Source organism: Myotis davidii, unplaced genomic scaffold, assembly GCF_000327345.1.
Source record: "Myotis davidii unplaced genomic scaffold, ASM32734v1 scaffold962, whole genome shotgun sequence".
Taxonomy (NCBI): Eukaryota; Metazoa; Chordata; class Mammalia; order Chiroptera; family Vespertilionidae; genus Myotis; species Myotis davidii.
Window position 1 is genome coordinate 5,645,912 of NW_006295559.1, and position 8,549 is coordinate 5,654,460.

General features: G+C 45.1%; 1 long non-coding RNA gene across 1 annotated transcript; it reads left to right on the forward strand.

Moving 5' to 3' along the window:
* Nucleotides 1-1,059: 1,059 nt before the first annotated feature.
* LOC107184154 lies at nucleotides 1,060-1,558 on the forward strand. Its single transcript, XR_001514973.1, has 2 exons — nucleotides 1,060-1,317; nucleotides 1,454-1,558. It is a non-coding gene; the product is annotated as an uncharacterized LOC107184154 (long non-coding RNA).
* The last annotated feature ends 6,991 nt before the right edge of the window (nucleotides 1,559-8,549 follow it).

Genomic DNA, 8,549 nt, shown 5'->3' on the forward strand with positions numbered 1-8,549 from the left:
TTCCTGCTTACAGCAAGATGGTCTCCCCTCCCAGTTCTGTGCTTGTGCCTGGAGTAATGGCTGCTGCTGCTGCGTTAACACTTCTGGGCCCCGTGCTGTCTGAGCCACCGGCTCCCTCTGCTATCGAGTGTGCAGAGGGAGCTGCTGCTTACTTCAGAAACTGCTAAGGAGACAGACCGGGGCAACGGTGGGCAAGTGGGAGGGATGCTTTCCGTGAGTCTCAGCTTATTGCACAGAAATCAGATCCCCCCCCAAGTTCTCTACCCCACTCAGACAAATTAATCTTCCTTTTAAATAGAGAAGGAAACATTTTATCTGTGATGAGATAAATGGCATCAGAATTAGAGCCAAACTAGAAGCATTAGGTGAAACTAAGAATTCTTGAATTGATCAAGAGATTATCCATAGCAATCACATGAATTTCATATTATATCCAGCAAAATCTTTTGGAAAGGGAAGAAGAAATCAACAATATTGGGGGATCACACATTTCCTCAGTCCTTGGCAGATAAAATGTCTAGGTTAAAGTATAGAATCTAGGATATAAATATTAAAGTGATGACAACAATTAACATTTTTCTTTTTTTAGTATTTTCTGTGTGACAGGCACTATTCTAACCTCTTTTCATGTATTAACATACTTAGTCAAAACATCCATAAGAGATAGACATACGCTTATTTCCATACTCCAAATCAAAAACCTTAGGCACAAAGGCCAACAAAATAATATACTTTACTTAAAACAAATTTGGAATATAACTTGAAGCAAAGGAAATACTTTAAGGACCCAGGGAACATTTCCCGAATTAGTCATATATTGGGTCTTAGAAAGCCTCAGGAAATTTTCTCCGAAATGATGAAGTACTATCACATTTTACCTGAAACATTTGTTCCAATCACACACCCAAACGCAACCACAATATGTAATGAACTTAGAAATAAATGGCAGGGATAGACATTCTGAAATTCCTCCTGCCTCCTGCCTCCTGCCTCCAGACATTCCGAAAGTCTCAAAATGTTATAAACAAGGGTTTGGGGCCCAAGAACCCTGTGGCACGCAGGGATCCTGCACGCAGCTCCAGGTGGGGAACCCCAGGGACCCCCACATCTTCCCAGGGACCCAAGCGTTCGTTTGGCAGAATTGAAATTAGTCCTTGACAACAGGTTCTGCTGTGGGGCCGGCTCTAAAGCTGTCATCCTCCTACCTGAAGTGGGCCTGCCGCCAGGAAAAGCCAAACCACAGACATCTGGAGACGGACCCTGGGTTTTGCCATGTAAAGGGCTGAGGGAAATTTCGGGATCCTGCACTTTTTTCTGGTAAGTTCTAAAGCAGTGGGAATGTGCTGAGACACATTGGGTCTGACCATTTTTTTCCTTGTTTCTGAGATGCACATTTTTAAAATCTCAACATCAGATGGGTCTTGCAATTGATGATGGGTCTTTTGCTGCCCAGGGCTGAAAACTTTGAGGATGAATGTCTGTTGGCAGCTTGGAGGGAATCCCAGAGAACTGAAGAAATGTCGCGACACCATGGCTCTTATGGGACAGAAGTTAATGTTTTGTGAAAAAAACAGACACCTATCACTTCATGTTGAAACATGATTCAAAAGAGCCGGACCCTGTGCAAAAGTTTTCGGGACATCTAAACCAATTTATTTTGCTTGTGTTTCCTTTCCGTGTGTTCACAGGAGTGATCTGTGATTAAACCCATGTCTACACAAGTCAAACCTTTTTCAATATACAGAATTTTTTTCCTTACAAACTTCTAAGTGATAAAGCATTGTGTTATGACTTAATGGCAGCATTTTTCTTTCTTAGAGGAACATAAAATCATAATGCATGCTGCCATCCATAATGTCTTAGAGCAGCTGAAATGCAGGAGGGGGAAACTTCATTTTTTTTACTCCGGAGGCGTCTGGTGTCATAAGTAACTTTTAAGAACCTGTGCTGTTCAGGAGGACTGAGAGACAAGGAGTCAGAAATGCCAACATCATGGCTGCTCTGGCTCATCTGTGCCTGGGGCACCGGGCAGAGACCAGGACCGGGCCAGCCCTGCATGGAAACAGGTGAGGTCGTAGGCACCAAACATGTGGCTGGACGCTGTGTTGGGCCAGGGGAGGCATGATGCTGGGTGGCTTCCCCTCCCCCACAGCAGGGACAGGAGGAGGAGGTTCTGAGCTGCCCTCTTGGGAGAGTTCGTGCCTTCTGCCTGCCCTGCCACTGATGGCCAGACCAGCCTCAGGCGTCCTATAAAAGGACGAGAAGGGCCCAGCCGCGTCCGAGGAGATCGGAGTGGACATGGGCTGACGGTGTGGCACAAGCTGCCTAGCTGAGACGGCACCAGTGGGATCACAACATCACGGATCTGTTGCTTATGGGAAAAGTTAAAACTGCATTTGGGTATGTGATTGGAACAAATGTTTCAGGTAAAATAATGCAGCCATTTGAACCACGCATAGCGACTCCAGCATTTTGTGCTCTAAGATCTGTTCAAATATTGGCTTCATTATCCCATGTCCTGAAACAGGATCTGTGGTCCTCAAAGTGGCTGCAATTTGGGGAGACAAAGGAGCTCAGTGTTTGAAACTGGACACTGGACAGTGATTGCATGAATTATCTCAAAGTTCCCTTTTTGGATGTCGAATGCAAAGAAGCACTTCCCCTAAAAGTTCTCCTCACAGAATGATTTCTTTCCCTTTCTTCATTTGGTACCATATGAGTTGATGGATGTTAGTTGAACCTATTGCTATCGTCACTTCCCAGGATATTCTCCCAGGTGTCAGGTACCCACTGTCAGAAACTGCTGGGAAAACGCCAGTCCTCTTTTTAGTCACATTAATTACAGTAAGTGCCGTCCATTCCTGGACAATCCACTCGCCCCCCGCCTCTCTAATGCCTACATGTCCTTCAAAGCTCATCACCCCTGTAGGGCAGCTTTGCCCTCCTCCTCCTGGCTGCCATGGCAACCTGAGCATGCCTCCACAACGGCACCATCCCTCTGGCCAGGAGTCTGTCCTTTGTTTTTGGCCCTACTGGCACACAGCTTTATTTCCCTGGACCAAGCATGTTGCTAATGAAGCACCCTAGACTCCCTGAGATTACAGGAGTGTGTGTGCGCACCATATGTCCTTATTTATGAACAGTTGATTGGATGCTGCCTCTTGAAAAGTCTTTTCTCTTATGGAAGTTAAACCTGCACAGGCTCATGTTGAATATTAATTCTTTTCCAACAAGTCTTTGCCTATGGTGGCAAATAGCACTGAACTGGGAGTCAAGTCTCTTTTACAACGTCCAGAGGCCGTATGACTTTGGGCAGCTTCCCTCACCTCGCAGGGTGTTGGCCTCCCCTTCTCAGGTAGATATCTCGAGGGTGCCCTGTATCTTCCATTATTTAGCACAGTGCCTGGCACATAGTATGTGCTCAATAAATATTAGAATAAATTAATCTATGAAATGAATGAAGTGATTGCATGAATTATCTCAAAGTTCCCTTTTTGGATGTCGAATGCAAAGAAGCACTTCCCCTAAAAGTTCTCCTCACAGAATGATTTTTTTTCCTTTCTTTTCTTCATTTGGTACCATATGAGTTGATGGATGTTAGTTGAACCTATTGCTATCATCACTTCCCAGGATATGACAGACAGACGCTCAGGTTGCATGCCTTAAACTTACACAGTGAAACATGTTAATTATACCTCAAAACTGGGAGAAAAAAGAATGTGCAGTGCGCATGTACAAACAAATTGCAGATTCAGGACTCTACCTCAGTTGTAAAGGAAAATCATTTTACTTAAGATCACCTACCTTTATTGTGTATGCCACTTCAGGGAATTGTGGGCCGAGCCCCTGGCACAAAATGTAAGGAAGTCAAATATAATTTGATTTTTCTGATGGGCATATATTATTTATGAAGTGTGAGGCTGTAAATAACAGAAAATCCAACTTAAACATTTTTTAACTTATATACCTGGAAATCTGAGAAATATGTACATTTCAGGAATATTTGACCCAAAGGCTTAATGACAGTTTTATGCTCTCACTGCACTGTACGAGGTATAGTGAGGGCTCCATCGAGGCCTGTCCTCTTATTTGTATCCAAGGAAAGAGTTATTTTTTTTTTAATCTTCACCTGAGGATACTTTTTCTATTGCTCACTAGAGAGAGTGGAGTGAGGAAGGGAAGGAGTTAAGAAGAAAGGAGAAGAAGGAAAGAAGGAAGAGAGAGAGAGAGAGAGAGAGAGAGAGAGAGAGAGAGAGAAACATAGATCAGAGAGAGACACACACATCAATTGGCTGCCTCCCACAGGGCCCCAACCAGGGCTGGGAATTGTGCTGGAGACCCGCTGGTTGTGGGCTGACACTCCAATTACTGAGCCACACTGGCCAATCTTAGCTTTGCCATGACTGGGCCAGTCCTGACCGATCGCTGTGGTGAAAGGAAGGCCATGAGCTGGTTGGCTTAGGCCTGGGAGACCTAAGTCAGTGACTGTGCCAAGAGAAACAGGATGGTGAAGGTCAGTTCTATTCAGATTCGTGGCTGCTATTCAATGAAGGAGGAAAGAAAACCACAAAGTCCAAACCAGCAACTGCAGTGCCAGGGAATCAGAACATCACCTCTGAATTAAGACATGATTATTTTTGTCAAAGTGTCAAGAGGGCACAAAGGAAACTTGTGTTGTTCTGCCTGATTGCAGACAGCTCCCTGTGATTGACGGGTTTGTGTGAAGCCATTGGCTGTCCTTGGCAGCTTCCCCACTTCCACCCCGTCCTCACTCCGAGACTGAAGTCGGAGGTGCATGTGGTACGTGTACCATGGTAATTAGATGCAGCTAATCTGGTGTCCTCGGCCTCTGGTTAGGATGCTTACACGGAGATAAAAGAATCTGCCTGGCACCACCGTGCTCCTCGAAGTCAACACTGAATATTCAAGCCTCCGCAGCAATATCTCAAATGGCCAATTAAAAAAATTACTTACACATTTAGGCGGCTCTCCAAAGGGTGTTTCCAAACATTTATTTGCTCGAGTGACTATAAAATTAGTAATATTGTTGGGACTCACATTAATGGGCTGGGGTAGCCTTGCAAGTGTATTTAGAAGGTTCTACTTGGCCGGAACATTTTGCATCATTTTTGTCATCCTTAAAGCCAAAGTGTTTTTGACACTTTCACAGCTGACAATGCACCATGCATGCCCTTTCCTCCTGAGGATCTGGAGGTACATTTTAAGCACTACCACCCTAGACTCCCTGAGATTACAGGAGTGTGTGTGTGTGTGTGTGTGTGCACACGTGCGCATTGTATGTCCTTATTTATGAACAGAGAATTGTTCTATGTACCAGGTAGTTAATCTAAATCATGTTATTTAATGTGCAGAATCACCTTATTAAATGAGTTCCATTGTACAGGTAAGGAAGCAGGCTTGGAGAGGTTAAATGATTTTCCTGCTGTCAGCGCTCTAAGTAGCAAAGCCTGAGCTGAACTTGGGTCTGCCTGTGGCCACAGCTCAGGATATGACCCCCCAGGCTTCACTGCCTCACTGCTTCCTTGAACTTGAAGTAATTTACGTTTTTCATTTTGCTTTCAGCTTGTCTTCCGTCCCTGTCCACCTCTCCTCTGCTGAAGTCTACAGTCATTGACTCAGTATTTATGGAGCACCTCCTATCTGCCAGACCCTGTTTTAGTTGCTAGAGACGCAGCAGTGAACGAAATGGATAAGCATTTCTGTCCTCGGGAGCTTACATTTCGGTAAGAATGGTTCAGTTATTTCTCTCCTGATCTCCCAGATTTCCACCCAAAATATCCTTTTCAAACATTCAGTAAACTCAGGGCCTCTTTCCCAAATGCTACTTGCCCTGAAATATAACTCGACATGTCAAATCCATAAGGGCGATGGGAATTTGCTTTTAATCTTCTGATGCAAGGCACTTTTTGCTGCCCCGTTTTTGTTTTTGCTTTCAGAGACGGCATCAGGGCCCTGAAGTGGCTGCCTGGCCAGTGGCACGTGGGTATATGACATGGGGGTGTCCAGTGGATCAAGAGATGTTGTTTGGGCATAAAGGACACTGCAGGTCCAGTTCCCAGGGGAGCAGGGTCTGAGCCAGAGAACTGCAGGCAAGAAGTGCTCTGGGGCACAATTGGGTGGAGGGATGGTGAACTGCTGCGCAGCCCTAACAGAGGTCAATTCTACAGGGAGTTCCAGATGGAGTCGTCTCTAATTAGGGTGGGGTTTGTACCTCATGTCAAATAGTGATTGGATGCAGCTGCCCCGGGAAGAGAGCGTGACTTGGGTAAGGAGGCTCTCGCCAGTTCCCACGTGGAGCCTGGCTGAGTGCTGGCTGCCAACTCCTGGAAGTTGGGGGATGAGGGCTTCGGCCCTGGAGTTGTGGGTCTGGGGAGCACACCACAGCCTCCACATCTTCTCCCTGATGGACTCTTCCTTTGGACTCCTCACCTCCGGATGTTACTTCAGCAGAGTTTTGCAAAAACTCAGAATGGCTCGGCACCCTGAGACCCACCCAGTTGGACGAAAGCCTCCAGGTCAAAGCGGTGAGTTTGAGCCGCCGCTGCTGAAGAACGCTGCTTACTCTAAACTGGCTTCCAGATTTGGGGGATGCCAGAAACGTGTGTGACTGACTTCTATGATTGCTTAGTTCCTTTTGCTCTTACAGGCTGTGGTTTTATTTCGTTTTGTCGTAGTTAACATATTTTGGGCTGAACTAGGCATTGGACCTCCAGCTACACAAATGATCTCATTTAATCCTCAAAACAACCCAAAGAGATGGGTATCACTGTTGTCTCCATTTAACAGAGGCGGATAGTGAGGCCCAATGCGGTTCTGGAACTTCCATATGGTGAAACTATTAAGTGACAGAGCTTACACCCGAATCCAAATCTACCTGCCATTGCAGCCTGAGCTCTTACCACTGTCCTACCCCGCCTCCCCCTTGTTTACAGAGTTGGCCTGAGTCTCCTTTAAGTTCAGTGGTTGAGAGATATTCTTGGATCATCCATTTCCCTATTGATTTATCAAATCATTCAGCAAACATATCATATTCTGGACACTGCCCAAGGCTCCGGGCCTATGATACACAAGCAGACACATTTATTGCCCTTATAATTTCCCACAGGATGGTGAAGGGCTTCAGAGAAGTAAACGGGCACTTATGAGACAGAGTGATCCGTGCTGAGATGTGGGAAGCCCTGTGTACTACAGGTGCACATAGGAGGGCAGCGACAGCTTCATGGAGGGGACATCTTAGCAGAGGCCTAAAGCAATTACCCAGGTAAACGTCTGTGTGCGTGTGACCGTGAAGCAAGGGAGAATGTTCCAAGAAGCAAAAGGATGCAAATGCTTGGAGTGGACCCAAGAATTCGAAGAAATTCAGGATGTCTGGGGCCCCTATTTGAGAGGTTGGACATGGTAAGGGCTGCACTGATCCTGGGCTAGATCATGCAAACTCTCCAAGTCACATTAGCGAGACTGGCTTTTGCAGTAAAGAGAACGGGGAAACCACTGAAGGATGTTAACTAGGGAGACATCAGGTTTGCTTTTTATTTTGTCAATAAGCTTTTATTTTCTTTTTTTTTCAACAGTTTTATTGACGTATAATTGACATACCAAAAACTACATGAATTTAAAATATACATTTTGATAAGTTTTCACATACTACATATTGCTGAAACCATAAACGCTATCAAGAGAGCAAACATATTCATCATCCCTAAATGTTTTCCCTGCCCCTCTTTTAACCCTTTTTCTCTGCTCCATCCCTGTCCCCAAGCAACCCCTGACCTTTCTCTCAGTGGAGTTTGGTTTTGTATTTTCTAGAGCTTCATAGAAATTCCATCTTACTGTACATGTATTCTAAAGAGTACACATATACATAATATTTAGCAAGCTCATGAAGACTGCCAAGTCACAAATGGAGAAGAGGACTTCAGTTTGTAAATTGTTTGCTAAAGTAATTGGCTCCCTTGGAAAGGGGCAACACTTTGCACATGCTCTGTTCAAAGCGTCATAAAGTGGCAAGAGCTAAAAGCAAGCTTAGTGATCTCTGATCCTCACTCTTGCAAGAGACAGAAAGCCATCTCGTGCTGTTTGAGCGCGTGTGCACATGTGCCCGCCCAATCAAGAGTGTATCGGCTCGTGCCAGTGGCAAGTGCAGGAGTGGCTGGTTGAGTTAATGATGCTCAAAGAACCTGATGGGGACTGAGTTTTTCTTGCTCTCCCAGCTCTGCTCTCCTTGACCTCACATAATCACCCTCATTGTTGTTTCAGTGAGAATATTTAAATTATAATCTCATAGCAACTCTCAAGTATACAATGCAGTATTGTTACCTATAGGCTGTACATTACATCCCAGAATTACTCATCTTACAATCGGAAGTTTGGAGCCTTTGACAAAGTTTCTCCCCATCTACCCACCCCCAGGCCCTATAGAGTATATTTAAGCTCCTTCTCCATAAGTTCTAATCAACAGTCGTCCTTCCATGTGTTGTCTTTAGGTGGACAGTTATTTAGCCCTGGGAATTCATGTTCCTGTTTAAGCA